The sequence below is a fragment of the Pseudophryne corroboree genome, chromosome 1 (genome assembly GCF_028390025.1).
Source record: "Pseudophryne corroboree isolate aPseCor3 chromosome 1, aPseCor3.hap2, whole genome shotgun sequence".
Taxonomy (NCBI): Eukaryota; Metazoa; Chordata; class Amphibia; order Anura; family Myobatrachidae; genus Pseudophryne; species Pseudophryne corroboree.
Window position 1 is genome coordinate 954,918,444 of NC_086444.1, and position 20,958 is coordinate 954,939,401.

Sequence of the window (20,958 nt, forward strand, 5' to 3'; positions counted from 1 at the left end):
AGTTGTGTGTTTGTCAAATACAAAATTTTATTTGTCAAATAACATTGTTGTTATTTTTTGCGCTTGTGTGTGCTGGGTGCTGGCTCACTGGCACGTGCTCTTGAGGAACGCCGAACAGGGGAGGTTACTGGCGTTTGGATAGGGGTCGTGGTCCCCGAGCTGGAGGTTACTTGCTGAGCTCCCATCAGTGAAATATTGCTGCTCAAATTATTTAGGCTTGCAATCAGCTGAGTGTTAGTAGCAGTGTGGCTGGCTACAATCCTGGATAAGGACTCATTCACCACTTGATTGTGTTGAATGAGCTGAACGAGTGCCTGCTGATGGCGCTGTTGCTCATCTATGATGCGGGATAAATGTGCAAGCATTTGGCTGTTGTCAGCCCTAATTTGCTCCATTGAGGTAGCCATTCGCCCTACTTGTACTATCAGTCTGCCCGAGTTGCGACTAATACGCGGTAGATGATGGGGCAGACTGGCAAGGTGTTGTGTATGTGCGGTCAGGCTGGCATTGCTTTGGGCCTGTTGGCTTGTCCAACTGGCCCAAAAATCATCTGGAATTTGGCTTGGGGGCGGAGCTTGTGCCAGTTGTGGACTGATGGATGCTTGGGGGATATCCTGCAACTGTATTGGCTGGCTTGGGTCAACAGGCGTAAGTTGCAGTGTGATGGTTGCCTGTTGGTCTTGGCCCTGCTGGTCCACGTCGGCCATCAAGCTGTGCTCTGTATGGGGTGGGCAACATGCAATGTTTTATTTTTTTATTTTTCTCAAGGCTAATGCTACACATTACTACATTCATAATACTCCATTTTTGAATGTTTTACACTTGATTTTAACAACTTATAATGTTTTTTAGCTAATAAAAAATATATACCAACACAGGTGCAAACATAGACAGATTTGCATAATCCTCACCTAACTAACTCCCCTCCACAGCATTACACTGTTAGATTCCCTCCCCTGACCACGATATAGACTACTTACCTGTATAGTCCAGAGGAGCCGAGCAAGTAAGCCATCTACATACTGGACAGGGGCGATGTGTGAACACTATAATGTTGTGGATACTGTTTTTTATATTTAATTGTATTCATATTTTTATTAAATGTGCACGTGTGTGTGCTTAATTTTTTAAAAAAAAAGAACTTTTCAAAAAAAGATGTTGTCGAGAACATCCACTAAGACCTTATATAATATTTTTAAAGCACCTTTAGCAATTGAAGACGGAACAACACATTGCTTGTTCTGGAAAACATGTAAACTCCAAACCAACTAACAACATATTAACTGTACTGTGTATATTATTGCTTATGTGTTTAATTTCTGATTTTACTCACCAGATAACTGAGGTGATCGGGGCTCATCACTCTGAGAACTCGCCAATAGTGCCAGTGGTGGCTGGGGTGACACTGCCGAAAGTCTTCGCCTGGGTGGGGATGATGGAGCCGCAGAATCCGAGCCAAGACGCCGTGTCTTACTTGGCCTCCTGGGTAAGTGGCCCAAGCCCTGTGATGGGCGCCTTACAGGAGGTCGGCTTCCAGAAGCAGAACCTATGTGCAAATAAAAAAATTAATATTTTGTACTTCTATGTGTTTTCAGAATATGTGACTACAGTGAAGACTTACCTGCAATCCCAGCCTCATCCTGACTTGTCTGAGGCCTGTCTGGGCGGCTGGTCTGTGTGACTGTTGAAAAATTGACCCAAACATTATTACCATGCTTTGTGTAAAAACAACCACTGCAAAGCATTATTGTACTGTAACCATCTATTAGGTATTGTTTAAACAAATTAATTAAGCTTAAGAGCTTCTAGCTTCATGATTTTGAGTTGAATATCCAAATGTACATGATGTGGCACACAATAAATATGTTACATTTTTGAATTTTGACTCAGATATTGCAGAGATTGACTACTTGCAAATGTTTTTAAAATGTAATGTTGCAAAAATTGCACCGCTTTTCTGATTTTTTTTTAAAAAAAAACCAATTTAAAAAAAGCAGACAACACACATGTTCAAGCATTATCGCCAAAAAAAAAAAAAAAAAAATCGCTTTAATTTTTAAAAAACAGTGCACATGTTTTTGCACTCAATTTAATTGAACAAATAGCCTAGGCAAGGTGAAAAAAGCACATTCTAAACACAAACACACCTTAAGGGAGCATAGGCCTGCAATATGTTTTTAAAAAAAGTATGCATCCTTTACCCTTTAAAAATGACATTATCTACATTTTGCGGACATTTTAAAAACAATATAACAAATCAAACTTACCATCCTGCGTGGGTCGGTCCGAATCCCGGACATGAGTAGCAGACACCACTTCTACAGGAATCAATGCCCGCACAGGCTCCTCCCAGTCCCGATAGCTTGCACGGAAAGGTGGCCCACCTCCGGTTTTACGTGCCGATTTGGCCTCTTTGGCCATCTTGGCCTTGACACGCCGCTTAATATCATAAAACCGCTTGCGGCACGTGTCCTCAGTCCGGCTCACCACACCCTCACTATTCACAGCAAGTATTACTTGACCCCACAGGACAGACTTCCTGCGGGAGGACACCTTGCCAGCATCCTGACCAAACAATTGGCGATGGTGCTTCATCAGCTCACGCACCAAAGCCATGTTTTCAGCATAGCTGAACTTTATATTCCTGCCAGTCTTGGTAGTGGTGCGTGGCTGCGGAGCCACAACACCATCACTATCACTGGAAAATACAGCAACAGGCACCCCCTCCTCCTCCTCCTCACTAACCTCCTCCCTCTCACTACCCCCCTCCACCTCACTACCAGCCTCCACCTCACTACCAGCCTCCACCTCACTACCAGCCTCCACCTCACTAACCTCCGCCACCACACTGACCTCTGAGTCGGACATGACAAACAACAAAAAACACTAAAAAATCAAAACACAAAACACACTCCTCCACTACTCCTACTACACACCACACAGCCAACACACACGCTCACTCACTCACTCACAAACAATGACAAAAGACTGTAAAAAAAAAACAAGGACAAAAAAATTGACAAACTGTGAAAAAACAATACTACAAATATGACAAGACTACTAACACACACAGTACAGCACTCAACAATCACCAAACTCCTCTCCAAATCCACCAAAAACTCCACCAAACTCACCAACTCCAAATACACCTTCCTCTCTCCTCTCCACTAGCTAAACCCACGAGGTGCGGAGTGTTTGGGGCGGTTTTATAGTAATATGCACAGACACTCCTCCTTCACGAATACAACCAATCACGGCCGCGTGACGTAAACGAAACTTAGGAGTAAAAACGCGGCAGCAATTTCCAAATCACTGCCGTAACAGACTTGTGACGCAGTCGTAAAAAAAACACAACAACGCGGCCGCGAAATAGCAAACGCGGCCGCAATCTACAGCAGAAAAGCACGAATGACATCGACATCGGAAGATACGGAAAATACGAATACGACAGCTTAGTAAATTAGTCGTAATCAATTCAAAAAGTTGCAATTTTGCACTGTCGATGTCATTCGTGATTGAACTTGGACATGATTTTGGAAAATACGAATCTTAGTAAATGTACCCCATTGTGTGTAAATCTGGCTCTGGGGCCAGCTAGTGCCTCCTGAGCCATTTAGCTCACCACACATCACCTGGGGTGCACACAGAGAGATCCATGCTTAATTCTGACTAGATTGCTTAGAAATTAAGCACAGATCTCTCCGTGTGTATGCCCCATAGCAATAGTGATGCGCGGCCCCACAACGCTGTGTGAAGTGAGCGCCTCCCCCCCCCCCCATCCCCCTCGCTCAGCACACATGGCGCTGTGTACTGAGTGGAGGGAGAGATGTGTGCTGAGCAATCTGTGATGAATCGCTCAGAATACATCTCCACATGTGTACCCTCCTTAAATGTAAACCTGTTTTGTTGTGTTGAACGGCAAAAGGCCTACTACTAGGTTTCCAGTATACCTACTCTGTGTAGCACAGCCATATCTCTACTGCAGGGATGGGGAACCTTCGGCCCTCCAGCTGTTGTTGAACTACACATCCCAGTATGCCCTGCAACAGTTTTAGCATGGCCAAATAGCAAAACTGTAGCAAGGCATGCTGGTATGTATAGTTCAACAACAGCTGGAGGGCTCTGCTGCTTCCTGCTTCAATCCTGTTATGCAAAGACTGAGATTAGTGGATCCTGTCAATAGCACACCTGTACCTGCATTGCTGATTTCGGCCTACTAGTGACATACCTGCTTGTGTGTGCTCCCTGCTTTGAGCTTGTTATACAGAGAATGAGTTTTGTAAATCCTGCCAATAGCACACTTGTTACTGCATTGCTACTTTATTTAGTGACATATCTGCTGGTATACACTAGAGATGTGCACTTGAAATTTTTCGGGTTTTGTGTTTTGGTTTTGGGTTCGGTTCCGCGGCCGTGTTTTGGGTTCGAACGCATTTTGGCAAAACCTCACCGAATTTTTTTTGTCGGATTCGGGTGTGTTTTGGATTCGGGTGTTTTTTTCAAAAAACCCTAAAAAACAGCTTAAATCATAGAATTTGGGGGTCATTTTGATCCCAAAGTATTATTAACCTCAAAAACCATAATTTCCACTCATTTTCAGTCTATTCTGAACACCTCACACCTCACAATATTATTTTTAGTCCTAAAATTTGCACCGAGGTCGCTGGATGACTAAGCTAAGCGACCCAAGTGGCCGACACAAACACCTGGCCCATCTAGGAGTGGCACTGCAGTGTCACGCAGGATGGCCCTTCCAAAAAACACTCCCCAAACAGCACATGACGCAAAGAAAAAAAGAGGCGCAATGAGGTAGCTGTGTGACTAAGCTCAACGACCCAAGTGGCCGACACAAACACCTGGCCCATCTAGGAGTGGCACTGCAGTGTCACGCAGGATGGCCCTTCCAAAAAACACTCCCCAAACAGCACATGACGCAAAGAAAAAAAGAGGCGCAATGAGGTAGCTGTGTGACTAAGCTCAACGACCCAAGTGGCCGACACAAACACCTGGCCCATCTAGGAGTGGCACTGCAGTGTCACGCAGGATGGCCCTTCAAAAAAATACTCCCCAAACAGCACATGACGCAAAGAAAAATGAAAGAAAAAAGAGGTGCAAGATGGAATTGTCCTTGGGCCCTCCCACCCACCCTTATGTTGTATAAACAGGACATGCACACTTTAACCAACCCATCATTTCAGTGACAGGGTCTGCCACACGACTGTGACTGAAATGACGGGTTGGTTTGGACCCCCACCAAAAAAGAAGCAATTAATCTCTCCTTGCACAAACTGGCTCTACAGAGGCAAGATGTCCACCTCATCATCATCCTCCGATATATCACCGTGTACATCCTCCTCCTCACAGATTATCAATTCGTCTCCACTGGAATCCACCATCTCAGCTCCCTGTGTACTACTTTGTGGAGGCAATTGCTGCTGGTCAATGTCTCCACAGAGGAATTTATTATAATTCATTTTAATGAACATCATCTTCTCCACATTTTCTGGATGTAACCTCGTACGCCGATTGCTGACAAGGTGAGCGGCGGCACTAAACACTCTTTCGGAGTACACACTTGTGGGAGGGCAACTTAGGTAGAATAAAGCCAGTTTGTGCAAGGGCCTCCAAATTGCCTCTTTTTCCTGCCAGTATAAGTACGGACTGTCTGACATGCCTACTTGGATGCGGTCACTCATATAATCCTCCACCATTCTTTCAATGGGGAGAGAATCATATGCAGTGACAGTAGACGACATGTCCGTAATCGTTGTCAGGTCCTTCAGTCCGGACCAGATGTCAGCATCAGCAGTCGCTCCAGACTGCCCTGCATCACCGCCAGCGGGTGGGATCGGAATTCTGAGCCTTTTCCTCGCACCCCCAGTTGCGGGAGAATGTGAAGGAGGAGATGTTGACAGGTCGCGTTCCGCTTGACTTGACAATTTTGTCACCAGCAGTTCTTTGAACCCCAGCAGACTTGTGTCTGCCGGAAAGAGAGATCCAAGGTAGGTATTAAATCTAGGATCGAGCACGGTGGCCAAAATGTAGTGCTCTGATTTCAACAGATTGACCACCCGTGAATCCTTGTTAAGCGAATTAAGGGCTCCATCCACAAGTCCCACATGCCTAGCGGAATCGCTCTGTGTTAGCTCCTCCTTCAATGTCTCCAGCTTCTTCTGCAAAAGCCTGATGAGGGGAATGACCTGACTCAGGCTGGCAGTGTCTGAACTGACTTCACGTGTGGCAAGTTCAAAAGGTTGCAGAACCTTGCACAACGTTGAAATCATTCTCCACTGCGCTTGAGACAGGTGCATTCCACCTCCTATATCGTGCTCAGTTGTATAGGCTTGAATGGCCTTTTGCTGCTCCTCCAACCTCTGAAGCATATAGAGGGTTGAATTCCACCTCGTTACCACTTCTTGCTTCAGATGATGGCAGGGCAGGTTCAGGCGTTTTTGGTGGTGCTCCAGTCTTCTGTACGTGGTGCCTGTACGCCGAAAGTGTCCCGCAATTCTTCTGGCCACCGACAGCATCTCTTGCACGCCCCTGTCGTTTTTTAAATAATTCTGCACCACCAAATTCAAGGTATGTGCAAAACATGGGACGTGCTGGAATTTGCCCATATTTAATGCACACACAATATTGCTGGCGTTGTCCGATGCCACAAATCCACAGGAGAGTCCAATTGGGGTAAGCCATTCTGCGATGATCTTCCTCAGTTGCCGTAAGAGGTTTTTAGCTGTGTGCGTATTCTGGAAAGCGGTGATACAAAGCGTAGCCTGCCTAGGAAAGAGTTGGCGTTTGCGAGATGCTGCTACTGGTGCCGCCGCTGCTGTTCTTGCGGCGGGAGTCCATACATCTACCCAGTGGGCTGTCACAGTCATATAGTCCTGAGCCTTCCCTGCTCCACTTGTCCACATGTCCGTGGTTAAGTGGACATTGGGTACAACTGCATTTTTTAGGACACTGGTGAGTCTTTTTCTGAGGTCTGTGTACATTTTAGGTATCGCCTGCCTAGAGAAATGGAACCTAGATGGTATTTGGTACCGGGGACACAGTACCTCCAACAAGTCTCTAGTTGCCTCTGCAGTAATGATGGATACCGGAACCACGTTTCTCACCGCCCAGGATGCCAAGGCCTCAGTTATCCGCTTTGCAGCAGGATGACTGCTGTGATATTTCATCTTCCTCGCAAAGGACTGTTGGACAGTCAATTGCTTGGTGGAAGTAGTAAAAGTGGTCTTACGACTTCCCCTCTGGGATGACCATCGACTCCCAGCAGCAACAACAGCAGCGCCAGCAGCAGTAGGCGTTACACGCAAGGATGCATCGGAGGAATCCCAGGCAGGAGAGGACTCGTCATAATTGCCAGTGACATGGCCTGCAGGACTATTGGCATTCCTGGGGAAGGAGGAAATTGACACTGAGGGAGTTGGTGGGGTGGTTTGCGTGAGCTTGGTTACAAGAGGAAGGGATTTACTGGTCAGTGGACTGCTTCCGCTGTCGCCCAAAGTTTTTGAACTTGTCACTGACTTATGATGAATGCGCTGCAGGTGACGTATAAGGGAGGATGTTCCGAGGTGGTTAACGTCCTTACCCCTACTTATTACAGCTTGACAAAGGCAACACACGGCTTGACAAATGTTGTCCGCATTTCTGGTGAAATACTTCCACACCGAAGAGCTGATTTTTTTGGTATTTTCACCAGGCATGTCAACGGCCCTATTCCTCCCACGGACAACAGGTGTCTCCCCGGGTGCCTGACTTAAACAAACCACCTCACCATCAGAATCCTCCTGGTCAATTTCCTCCCCAGCGCCAGCAACACCCATATCCTCCTCATCCTGGTGTACTTCAACACTGACATCTTCAATCTGACTATCAGGAACTGGACTGCGGGTGCTCCTTCCAGCACTTGCAGGGGGCGTGCAAATGGTGGAAGGCGCATGCTCTTCACGTCCAGTGTTGGGAAGGTCAGGCATCGCAAACGACACAATTGGACTCTCATTGTGGATTTGTGATTTCGAAGAACGCACAGTTCTTTGCTGTGCTTTTGCCAGCTTGAGTCTTTTCATTTTTCTAGCGAGAGGCTGAGTGCTTCCATCCTCATGTGAAGCTGAACCACTAGCCATGAACATAGGCCAGGGCCTCAGCCGTTCCTTGCCACTCCGTGTGGTAAATGGCATATTGGCAAGTTTACGCTTCTCCTCCGACAATTTTATTTTAGATTTTTGAGTCCTTTTTTTACTGATATTTGGTGTTTTGGATTTTACATGCTCTGTACTATGACATTGGGCATCGGCCTTGGCAGACGACGTTGATGGAATTTCATCGTCTCGGCCATGACTAGTGGCAGCAGCTTCAGCACGAGGTGGAAGTGGATCTTGATCTTTCCCTATTTTTGGAACCTCAACATTGTTGTTCTCCATATTTTAATAGGCACAACTAAAAGGCACCTCAGGTAAACAATGGAGATGGATGGATACTAGTATACTTATGGATGACGAGCGACTGCCGACACAGAGGTAGCTACAGCCGTGGACTACCGTACTGTGTCTGCTGCTAATATAGACTGGATGATAATGAGATAAAATTAAAATATATATATATATCACACTAGTACTGCAGCCGGACAGGTATATATTATGTAATGACGGACCTGCTGGACACTGTCTGTCAGCACTGCAGACTCCTAAAGTAAGCTACTAGTATCAAGAAGATAGAAAAAAACAAAAAAAACCACGGGTAGGTGGTATACAATTATGGATGGACGAGCGACTGCGGACACAGAGGTAGCTACAGCCGTGGACTACCGTACTGTGTCTGCTGCTAATATAGACTGGATGATAATGAGATAAAATTAAAATATATATATATATCACACTAGTACTGCAGCCGGACAGGTATATATTATGTAATGACGGACCTGCTGGACACTGTCTGTCAGCACTGCAGACTCCTAAAGTAAGCTACTAGTATCAAGAAGATAGAAAAAAAAAAAACACGGGTAGGTGGTATACAATTATGGATGGACGAGCGACTGCCGACACAGAGGTAGCTACAGCTGTGGACTACCGTACTGTGTCTGCTGCTAATAAAGACTGGATGATAATGAGATAAAATTAAAATATATATATATATATATCACACTAGTACTGCAGCCGGACAGGTATATATTATGTAATGACGGACCTGCTGGACACTGTCTGTCAGCACTGCAGACTCCTAAAGTAAGCTACTAGCATCAAGAAGATAGAAAAAAAAAAAACCACGGATAGGTGGTATACAATTATGGATGGACGAGCGACTGCCGACACAGAGGTAGCTACAGCCGTGGACTACCGTACTGTGTCTGCTGCTAATATAGACTGGATGATAATGAGATAAAATTAAAATATATATATATCACACTAGTACTGCAGCCGGACAGGTATATATTATGTAATGACGGATCTGCTGGACACTGTCTGTCAGCACTGCAGACTCCTAAAGTAAGCTACTAGTATCAAGAAGATAGAAAAAAAAAAAAAACACGGGTAGGTGGTATACAATTATGGATGGACGAGCGACTGCCGACACAGAGGTAGCTACAGCCGTGGACTACCGTACTGTGTCTGCTGCTAATATAGACTGGATGATAATGAGATAAAATTAAAATATATATATATCACACTAGTACTGCAGCCGGACAGGTATATATTATGTAATGACGGACCTGCTGGACACTGTCTGCAGAATGCGTTTATAAAAACACCACACGACGAGTGTTTAACTTTTTCAGGCAGACAATCACAATATACTGGTGGTCAGCAGACAATCACAATATACTGGTGGTCAGTGGTCACTGGTCAGTCACACTGGCAGTGGCACTCTGGCAGCAAAAGTGTGCACTGTACTTAAAATATGTACTCCTGCTATAACTGCTCCCCAGTCTCCCCCACAATTAAGCTGTGTGAGCAGTGAGCACTCAGCACAGTCAGATAATGATATACAGTATTACATATGATGCAGCACACTGGGCTGAGCACAGATATGGTATGTGACTGTGTCACACTGTGTATCGTTTTTTTTCAGGCAGAGAACGGATTAATTAAACTGGTGGTGGTCACTGGTCACTGGTCACACTATCAGCAAGTAGTACTCCGTCCTAAGCAGACAATCACAATATACTGGTGGTCAGTGTGGTCACTGGTCAGTCACACTGGCAGTGTGGCACTCTGGCAGCAAAAGTGTGCACTGTACTTAAAATATATTATTTATGTACTCCTGCTCTAACTGCTCCCCAGTCTCCCCCACAATTAAGCTGTGTGAGCAGTGAGCACTCAGCACAGTCAGATATACAGTATTACATATGATGATGCAGCACACTGAGGCTGAGCACAGATATGGTATGTGACTGTGTCACACTGTGTATCGTTTTTTTTCAGGCAGAGAACGGATTAATTAAACTGGTGGTCAATGGTCACGGGTCACACTATCAGCAAGTAGTAGTACTCCAGTCCTAATATGCTCCCCAAAATTAGTAAATAGTGTCTCTAACTCTCTACTCTCTTCTCTATAAACGGAGAGGACGCCAGCCACGTCCTCTCCCTATCAATCTCAATGCACGTGTGAAAATGGCGGCGACGCGCGGCTCCTTATATAGAATCCGAGTCTCGCGATAGAATCCGAGCCTCGCGAGAATCCGACAGCGGGATGATGACGTTCGGGCGCGCTCGGGTTAGCCGAGCAAGGCGGGAAGATCCGAGTCTGCCTCGGATCCGTGTAAAAAGGCTGAAGTTCGGGGGGGTTCGGATTCCGAGAAACCGAACCCGCTCATCACTAGTATACACTAAACCACAATAAATAGCCTACTATATATTAAACTGTTTCTCTGTATATCGATTTAGCAGAATTTTCAGTAGCCTCCATCCAGCTGAGGTTGCACCATCAGTTTAGTAATTAGAGGTTCACACATTTTAGTGATTTGTGTACAATACTGTCTGGTTTGTTAACTTAAACTGTAATATTCAAAGTATTCAAAACTGTTTTGTATTCATGTCAAGTTGTTATCCCGTTTTGAACAAATAAAATGTAATTGTATCTTTACAACTGGTTATGTGTCTGCGAAAATGGAGTTACACCTACACTTGCCTCTCTGTCATGGCGTGCCCTAGCTAGTGGCATCTTAAGAGAAAATTGACAGCCACAAGAGCAAGCACACTTGAGTACCTGGCATTACACTAGCTTTCGGGAGACTGAAGAGGAGTCATGAAGATAACCTACAGTACACCATAGTGCCAGCGAACAGGAGACTACAATTATTTAACTTTAATATACTGTAGCCTCAAGACATAAGTGGATTCTGTTGTAGCATTACTTGTAGTGCCACCATGTCTATAGAGACGACGGTCCCCACATTTGACCTAAACCTATCCATTCCAAAATGCCACCTGCAATTTTCAGAATTTAGCCCTCCCCACCTGAAGCCAGAATGCAGCGGGTAGAACTCTCAGCATTATATCTGGAGTTATCATATCGGGATATTGCTCATCACCAGGCCTTTGCAATATTATACAGTTACTCGAAATGTACAGCTTATTACATTGCAGCATATTAAAAAGGCTCATCTTCAGTAGTTTCTATTACATATGTAAATTTTGCCCCTTTTCTTGTGGTCTTAAACTCACCATACGTTATTGCTTACCACTAGAGATGTGCGGCTGGCACTTTTCGTGTTTTGTGTTTTGGTTTTGGATCTGGATCCCCGCACGTGTTTTGGATCTGGATTGTTTTTTTTTTTTTTTATATAAAATTTTTATTGAGTTTTCATACAAATTACAATTACATTTAAATTGGTAAATGAAATCAAGAGGGGGGAGAAGACATGTACACAACAAAACTAATAAAGACAAGGGGGAGGAAGGGTATATATCAGGGAAATCTTAATACAACAATGAAATCAGAGTATAATGAAGGGGAGAAGGTCTGCATCACGTAGCAAGTTAAGGTCCAGTATGGACCGGAGAGCGAAGCACAGAAAGGTCAGGTAGGTCAGTCGGGGTACCAGATATACCCATTTGGCCTGATCTCTCCTTATATAGGGACCATTTACACCATTTCTTACTAATAGAGGTAGTCCCTGAAGAATAAGTGCCCTCTGCTGTTTCAAAAACATAATGTTGATGGACTCTATGTTCTATCATCGATAAATTGGGGACGACCGCCGACTTCCATTTGGAGGCAATGGCGGCCTTAGAAGCTATGAGAATGTGGCCTAAAAGATATCTATCACAACTAGACATCTCACCATAGTAATAGTGAAAGAGTGCCAAAAGGGGGTCAGGTGTAAGGACTACTCCCAATACGTGGGAAATGAAAAGGAACACCGCCCTCCAGAGCGACCGGATTGCCGGACATAACCAAAAAATATGAAGGATATCTCCCACCATCCCACAATTCCTCCAGCAACTAGCGGAGACAACAGGCCAAATCTTGTGCAAACGTTCCGGTGTAAAATATACCCTATGGACCAATTTATAATACATTTGAGTGATTTACACATTTAGAAATTTTAAAGCAAGATTTAAAGACAACTTTCCAGATATCTTCGGTGAAGACAGCAGGGAGGTTTTTTCCCCCATTTAGTCTGTGAGGGGAATACCCCATGACGGGACTCAGTCACAAGATGTTGCTACCATCTGGAGATGCCACCCCTATTACCGCTAGGCACTAGAAGAGACATCAGTAATTTAGGGAGACCAGTATGGAGGACTCGGTTGGGAGAGCAGCTTTGAAGCCAATGCCTCATTTGCAGATATTTATGAAAATCTTGTTTAGGTACCTGAAATTGTTCCTGGAGTAGGGAAAAGGGGACTAAAACACCGTCTCGGAGGACATCCTTTAGGGTGGAGAGACCCATGTCCCGCCAATGGTGTAAGTGCAAATCTGTGATCAATAGGGCTATAGCGTGGAGAGACAATTGGGGGGAGGGCAGAGCGCCAGCAGGGAGAGATTTAAGTACGGTTCTCCATGCCAACAACGTTGCTTGGACCGCGGAACATTCAGCAACTCTAGCAGGGATTGAAATGGTAGGCAACCAGAACAAGTCCGGCAGTGTAAAGGGGGATACAGCATTCTGTTCTAAGGATACCCATGGTTTAGGAGTGTCCTGGGTGAACCAATCTCTGGCCTGGGCGAGTAAACAAGCACTATGGTATCTCTCTAAATCTGGATATGCAACTCCACCGGCACACTTTGGAGCAATTAAAGTGGATTTCGCTATTCTCGGCTTTGAGCCCCCCCCATACATAGTTGGTTAATAATCGGTTAAACCTATTACAAATATCTTTAGAGAAGGTCCTGGGGATGGTACGGAAAAGGTACATCAATTTAGGTAAGAGAACCATCTTCGCAGCTGCCACTCGTCCAACCCAGGAAACCTCCTGCATCATCCAGTCTTTAATAAATAGTTCAAATGCCCGAAAGAGTGGGTCGTAGTTACACCCCATTAAATCCCGCCCCCTAGATATATGTACACACAAATATTTAAGCGATCTGAGTTGCCACATGTACTTGTAATCATTCTTTAGACGTCTAAGAGCGTTATCAGAAATATTCAGAGGGAGGGCCTCAGTCTTAGTAGTGTTCAGCTTGTAGTAGGAGACCGCTGCATAAGAGTGTAAGAGGGAGTGTAAATGTGGTAAAGACGATTCAGGCTCTCTAAGGCATAATAAAATATCGTCAGCAAAAAGACAGATTTTATGGGGCATCCCTCCTACCACTGGACCAACAATTGAGTCTAACACCCTAATCCGCTCCGCCAGAGGCTCAACAGCCAGAACAAAGATGAGGGGTGATAGGGGGCAACCCTGACGAGTCCCATTAGTAATATTGAATGTAGAAGAATTGCAACCATTGGTGAAAACCGAAGCCGAGGGTGAGGAATACAGAGCCAAAATGGAGTTGAGTATCCTACCCGCAAATCCAAAACAACCCAGGGTAGCCCGTAAATAGTCCCAGTGGAGCCTATCGAATGCTTTTTCTGCATCCAGAGAAAGGAGCAAGAGAGGTTCGTCTTGGGCCTGACAGCATTCAATCAAATTAATAACCCTGCGTGTGTTATCTGACGCTTGCCGGCCCAAAACAAAACCCACCTGGTCAGGGTTGATCAAGCTAGGCAAGAGAGGGGATATCCTATTTGCAACCATCTTAGCGAACAATTTAAGGTCAGTGTTCAGCAATGCTATTGGACGATAATTCTGGACCACTGTAGGAGATTTACCCGGCTTAGGGATGGTAACTATCCGGGCCTCTAACATCTCCTTCGGGAAACATGTGGAGTCAGAGGCTTCATTGAAAACCGACGTTAAAAGTGGGGCAAGGGTTGGTTTAAATGTTTTGTAAAAGTTAGAGGGGTACCCATCTGGGCCGGGGGCCTTATTTACTGGACAGGAATCTATGGCTGCTTCGACTTCTTCGAGTAACCAGGGTGAGCTAAGGGATTCACGAGTCTGAGAATCAATAGTGGGGAGCGGCAACCCATCCAAAAACCCAGCAATATCTGCCAAAGTGGGCTGAGGGGTACCAGGGTCATCTCTAAGGTTATACAGCTGCGAATAATATTCAGCAAACGCATTAGCTATCTCAACCGGATCGGTTACTTTAACTCCCGAAGATGTATGGATAGCATGTATGCGTTCCTTGGCTCTACGCCAGCAAACGTCCCGCTCTGTTACCAAGCCTATAGTATTGTTGATTAAGCCGCTGCAAATTGCGGTGCACTTCAGTTAAGGCAAATGTATTCACCTTTTCACGGGCAGCAAGGAGTCGCTTAAAGAGGGCTTTATTATCAGGGCTAATTTTATGCGTAGATTCCAGTCGGGCAGCCTCTCTTTCGGCCGAGGCGTATCTGCTTCTATACTCACGTTTGAGTCTAGCCGCTATTTGGATTGCAGAGCCTCTAACCATGGCTTTCAGAGAACACCAATGGGTGAAAACGGATGTATCCTTGGGGCAATTAGTAGCCAGATATAAATCTAGAGATTGCTGGATGGCCTGGCGAGCCTCAGGGCGGGCAAGAAGGTACGGACCCAGTCTCCAGGTGCCATGGGGGACCACCCTCTTACTGGTATCCCAAACTACAACAAGTGGCGAGTGATCTGACCAAGACATAGGTAATATGTCCACCCTACTTATAGCCGCTAACGTCCACTTATCAGCTAATGCTAGGTCTATTCTAGAGTATGAGCTATGTACGTGGGAATAGAGAGTGTAATCCCGCTCTGCAGGGTGTTTGGCTCTCCATACATCATACAACGCATACTCAGCTAGCAGTTGACCAAATTTGCCTGAGGGATCCTGGGCCGGACTGCTACGAAGGGTTCAGGTTGGACGGGAACGATCCATAATGGGATCCAGCACCATGTTGAAGTCTCCAAGGATCAATAGGGCTCCCCTAGTATGTTCCTGGAGAATTCTACAAAAGGTTCTAAGAAACGAGATTTGTTTGGTATTAGGGGCGTAGCAAGAGACCAGAGTGGTCTCTACATTATCTAGCTGACCTACTAAGATTAAATATCTCCCGTCAGGGTCTTCATATTTAGAGGACAGAACTAACAGGCAGTGTTGTGCTATAAGAAGAGCCACGCCAGCTTTCTTGGCGGGTCCATTTGCAGTATAGCAAAGGAGGTAACGTGAATTAGTGAAGAGGGGGGGATTTTGGCTCTGAAAGTGTGTCTCCTGTACCGCTACCACATGTGCCTTAAGCTTATGAAAATAATTCAAGGCCACTCTTCGCTTTTGGGGAGAGTTAAGCCCTTTGGCATTAATAGAAACTATATTCACCATATTCGGCTACAAATAGAGCTGATGACTCCGTTAACCAATTTCTGTGCTTAAACTGATATACCTGATAGGGGGGGGGGGGGGGAACATATCAGAGAACATGAGGGAAGACATAAGAAAAATAAAAAAAACAAAACTAAATTGATCTCCCTTGAGATCACAACCAGTCGCCATAATGTGGCGGCTGTGTAGGCTAAAGGAGGGGTTAGTGGCATAACTCCCACCCGCCGCCATACTTTTATACTGTAAACTAAAGAACACAAGAACATCTTGATAATATGAGAGCAGATGAATGCACATTAGTGCAAACAAAACCTTAAGAGCAAATAAGGCGGAACAAAAATGCTCCAACATGGGAACAGAACATAGAAATCTAACATTAGAATCAGTCCAGCGACTCTTACTGCATATCAAGCTCTTAAGCTATCCCAAAAGGCCAACATTAATAGAAAACTGCTATGTCCGGGGAGGCGCCAGGCACAACGCCCGAAAGACAGGGCAACTAGTTTAGCAAAATATGTAATCAGTGAAATACTTCCGAAACATGGACACATCGCCCACTATACTCAGCGCCTCCCCCGACACACCACGGCCCTTCAGGCAGGGGTAAAGGTAATATTGACCTAGCAAACCACTATATCTGGAGAGTCACTGGAGTCATAACAGTAGGAACATAGCAGCTATGTAACGAAGATCTCTGAATTCTATTATCATGTTGGATTTATATCTGGTTACTGTTATCCATTCAGTGTGCTGGGGAAACAATTGCTTTTTTTCTTGCTCAGAAATACCCCTTCCTTTCGAGCACCTGAATGATATCACTAAGCTAATTGAGCATTTACCAATCTATATGTATGTTGTGAGAGGCAGAGAGGTTTCTGCATTAGGAGGAGGTGCAGGCCCTGACATGCCACATGGAGCATTATGGGGTTGCTCCAAGGTAAGTAGCTCTTAGCTTAGACATATTTTAGTAAGGAGCCATTATCATGTGACTCCTTGCTGGTTAATATTAGACCCAGATTGGGGTAATGGAGGTGTGAGGTGTGGTGCCTCTGGACTGGCTGAGCTGGATGGCTTTAGTGTGGCATCCCTTTACATTCTATTAACACTTTTCACTTATTAATTTTCTAACACTATTTCTCTATTTTAATTACATTTCATGTTTGTATCACCCCCTCTATAGCTTCGGCTTCCTAAATACTAATTTATTAACACTATAGTTTTTTACACTGGTATGTCACGCTGTGCTTTCTGGCTCATTCTGGTGTTTTGGGGTGCCACACCCTGCACCTAGATATAGCGCTAGGGACCCCAAATATACAGAGAGGCCTTGATGCGGCTTTGGGGCTTAACCACACATTTGCGCAAATATGTGTAACGAAGATCTCTGAATTCTATTATCATGTGGGATTTATATCTGGTTACTGTTATCCATTCAGTGTGCTGGGGAAACAATTGCTTTTTTTCTTGCTCAGAAATACCCCTTCCTTTCGAGCACCTGAATGATATCACTAAGCTAATTGAGCATTTACCAATCTATATGTATGTTGTGAGAGGCAGAGAGGTTTCTGCATTAGGAGGAGGTGCAGGCCCTGACATGCCACATGGAGCATTATGGGGTTGCTCCAAGGTAAGTAGCTCTTAGCTTAGACATATTTTAGTAAGGAGCCATTATCATGTGACTCCTTGCTGGTTAATATTAGACCCAGATTGGGGTAATGGAGGTGTGAGGTGTGGTGCCTCTGGACTGGCTGAGCTGGATGGCTTTAGTGTGGCATACCTTTACATTCTATTAACACTTTTCACTTATTAATTTTCTAACACTATTTCTCTATTTTAATTACATTTCATGTTTGTATCACCCCCTCTATAGCTTCGGCTTCCTAAATACTAATTTATTAACACTATAGTTTTTTACACTGGTATGTCACGCTGTGCTTTCTGGCTCATTCTGGTGTTTTGGGGTGCCACACCCTGCACCTAGATATAGCGCTAGGGACCCCAAATATACAGAGAGGCCTTGATGCGGCTTTGGGGCTTAACCACACATTTGCGCAAATATGTGTAACGAAGATCTCTGAATTCTATTATCATGTGGGATTTATATCTGGTTACTGTTATCCATTCAGTGTGCTGGGGAAACAATTGCTTTTTTTCTTGCTCAGAAATACCCCTTCCTTTCGAGCACCTGAATGATATCACTAAGCTAATTGAGCATTTACCAATCTATATGTATGTTGTGAGAGGCAGAGAGGTTTCTGCATTAGGAGGAGGTGCAGGCCCTGACATGCCACATGGAGCATTATGGGGTTGCTCCAAGGTAAGTAGCTCTTAGCTTAGACATATTTTAGTAAGGAGCCATTATCATGTGACTCCTTGCTGGTTAATATTAGACCCAGATTGGGGTAATGGAGGTGTGAGGTGTGGTGCCTCTGGACTGGCTGAGCTGGATGGCTTTAGTGTGGCATACCTTTACATTCTATTAACACTTTTCACTTATTAATTTTCTAACACTATTTCTCTATTTTAATTACATTTCATGTTTGTATCACCCCCTCTATAGCTTCGGCTTCCTAAATACTAATTTATTAACACTATAGTTTTTTACACTGGTATGTCACGCTGTGCTTTCTGGCTCATTCTGGTGTTTTGGGGTGCCACACCCTGCACCTAGATATAGCGCTAGGGACCCCAAATATACAGAGAGGCCTTGATGCGGCTTTGGGGCTTAACCACACATTTGCGCAAATATGTGTAACGAAGATCTCTGAATTCTATTATCATGTGGGATTTATATCTGGTTACTGTTATCCATTCAGTGTGCTGGGGAAACAATTGCTTTTTTTCTTGCTCAGAAATACCCCTTCCTTTCGAGCACCTGAATGATATCACTAAGCTAATTGAGCATTTACCAATCTATATGTATGTTGTGAGAGGCAGAGAGGTTTCTGCATTAGGAGGAGGTGCAGGCCCTGACATGCCACATGGAGCATTATGGGGTTGCTCCAAGGTAAGTAGCTCTTAGCTTAGACATATTTTAGTAAGGAGCCATTATCATGTGACTCCTTGCTGGTTAATATTAGACCCAGATTGGGGTAATGGAGGTGTGAGGTGTGGTGCCTCTGGACTGGCTGAGCTGGATGGCTTTAGTGTGGCATACCTTTACATTCTATTAACACTTTTCACTTATTAATTTTCTAACACTATTTCTCTATTTTAATTACATTTCATGTTTGTATCACCCCCTCTATAGCTTCGGCTTCCTAAATACTAATTTATTAACACTATAGTTTTTTACACTGGTATGTCACGCTGTGCTTTCTGGCTCATTCTGGTGTTTTGGGGTGCCACACCCTGCACCTAGATATAGCGCTAGGGACCCCAAATATACAGAGAGGCCTTGATGCGGCTTTGGGGCTTAACCACACATTTGCGCAAATATGTGTAACGAAGATCTCTGAATTCTATTATCATGTGGGATTTATATCTGGTTACTGTTATCCATTCAGTGTGCTGGGGAAACAATTGCTTTTTTTCTTGCTCAGAAATACCCCTTCCTTTCGAGCACCTGAATGATATCACTAAGCTAATTGAGCATTTACCAATCTATATGTATGTTGTGAGAGGCAGAGAGGTTTCTGCATTAGGAGGAGGTGCAGGCCCTGACATGCCACATGGAGCATTATGGGGTTGCTCCAAGGTAAGTAGCTCTTAGCTTAGACATATTTTAGTAAGGAGCCATTATCATGTGACTCCTTGCTGGTTAATATTAGACCCAGATTGGGGTAATGGAGGTGTGAGGTGTGGTGCCTCTGGACTGGCTGAGCTGGATGGCTTTAGTGTGGCATCCCTTTACATTCTATTAACACTTTTCACTTATTAATTTTCTAACACTATTTCTCTATTTTAATTACATTTCATGTTTGTATCACCCCCTCTATAGCTTCGGCTTCCTAAATACTAATTTATTAACACTATAGTTTTTTACACTGGTATGTCACGCTGTGCTTTCTGGCTCATTCTGGTGTTTTGGGGTGCCACACCCTGCACCTAGATATAGCGCTAGGGACCCCAAATATACAGAGAGGCCTTGATGCGGCTTTGGGGCTTAACCACACATTTGCGCAAATATGTGTAACGAAGATCTCTGAATTCTATTATCATGTGGGATTTATATCTGGTTACTGTTATCCATTCAGTGTGCTGGGGAAACAATTGCTTTTTTTCTTGCTCAGAAATACCCCTTCCTTTCGAGCACCTGAATGATATCACTAAGCTAATTGAGCATTTACCAATCTATATGTATGTTGTGAGAGGCAGAGAGGTTTCTGCATTAGGAGGAGGTGCAGGCCCTGACATGCCACATGGAGCATTATGGGGTTGCTCCAAGGTAAGTAGCTCTTAGCTTAGACATATTTTAGTAAGGAGCCATTATCATGTGACTCCTTGCTGGTTAATATTAGACCCAGATTGGGGTAATGGAGGTGTGAGGTGTGGTGCCTCTGGACTGGCTGAGCTGGATGGCTTTAGTGTGGCATCCCTTTACATTCTATTAACACTTTTCACTTATTAATTTTCTAACACTATTTCTCTATTTTAATTACATTTCATGTTTGTATCACCCCCTCTATAGCTTCGGCTTCCTAAATACTAATTTATTAACACTATAGTTTTTTACACTGGTATGTCACGCTGTGCTTTCTGGCTCATTCTGGTGTTTTGGGGTGCCACACCCTGCACCTAGATATAGCGCTAGGGACCCCAAATATACAGAGAGGCCTTGATGCGGCTTTGGGGCTTAACCACACATTTGCGCAAATATGTGTAACGAAGATCTCTGAATTCTATTATCATGTGGGATTTATATCTGGTTACTGTTATCCATTCAGTGTGCTGGGGAAACAATTGCTTTTTTTCTTGCTCAGAAATACCCCTTCCTTTCGAGCACCTGAATGATATCACTAAGCTAATTGAGCATTTACCAATCTATATGTATGTTGTGAGAGGCAGAGAGGTTTCTGCATTAGGAGGAGGTGCAGGCCCTGACATGCCACATGGAGCATTATGGGGTTGCTCCAAGGTAAGTAGCTCTTAGCTTAGACATATTTTAGTAAGGAGCCATTATCATGTGACTCC

The 20,958-nt window shown here is 44.5% G+C and overlaps 1 long non-coding RNA gene across 1 annotated transcript; it reads right to left on the reverse strand.

Annotated features, from left to right (window-relative positions):
- Positions 1 to 647: 647 nt before the first annotated feature.
- Positions 648 to 1,683, reverse strand: LOC134975644 (uncharacterized). Its single transcript, XR_010190280.1, has 3 exons — positions 1,622 to 1,683; positions 1,334 to 1,546; positions 648 to 718 (listed from the first exon to the last, which is right to left on the reverse strand). It is a non-coding gene; the product is annotated as an uncharacterized LOC134975644 (long non-coding RNA).
- Positions 1,684 to 20,958: the final 19,275 nt, after the last annotated feature.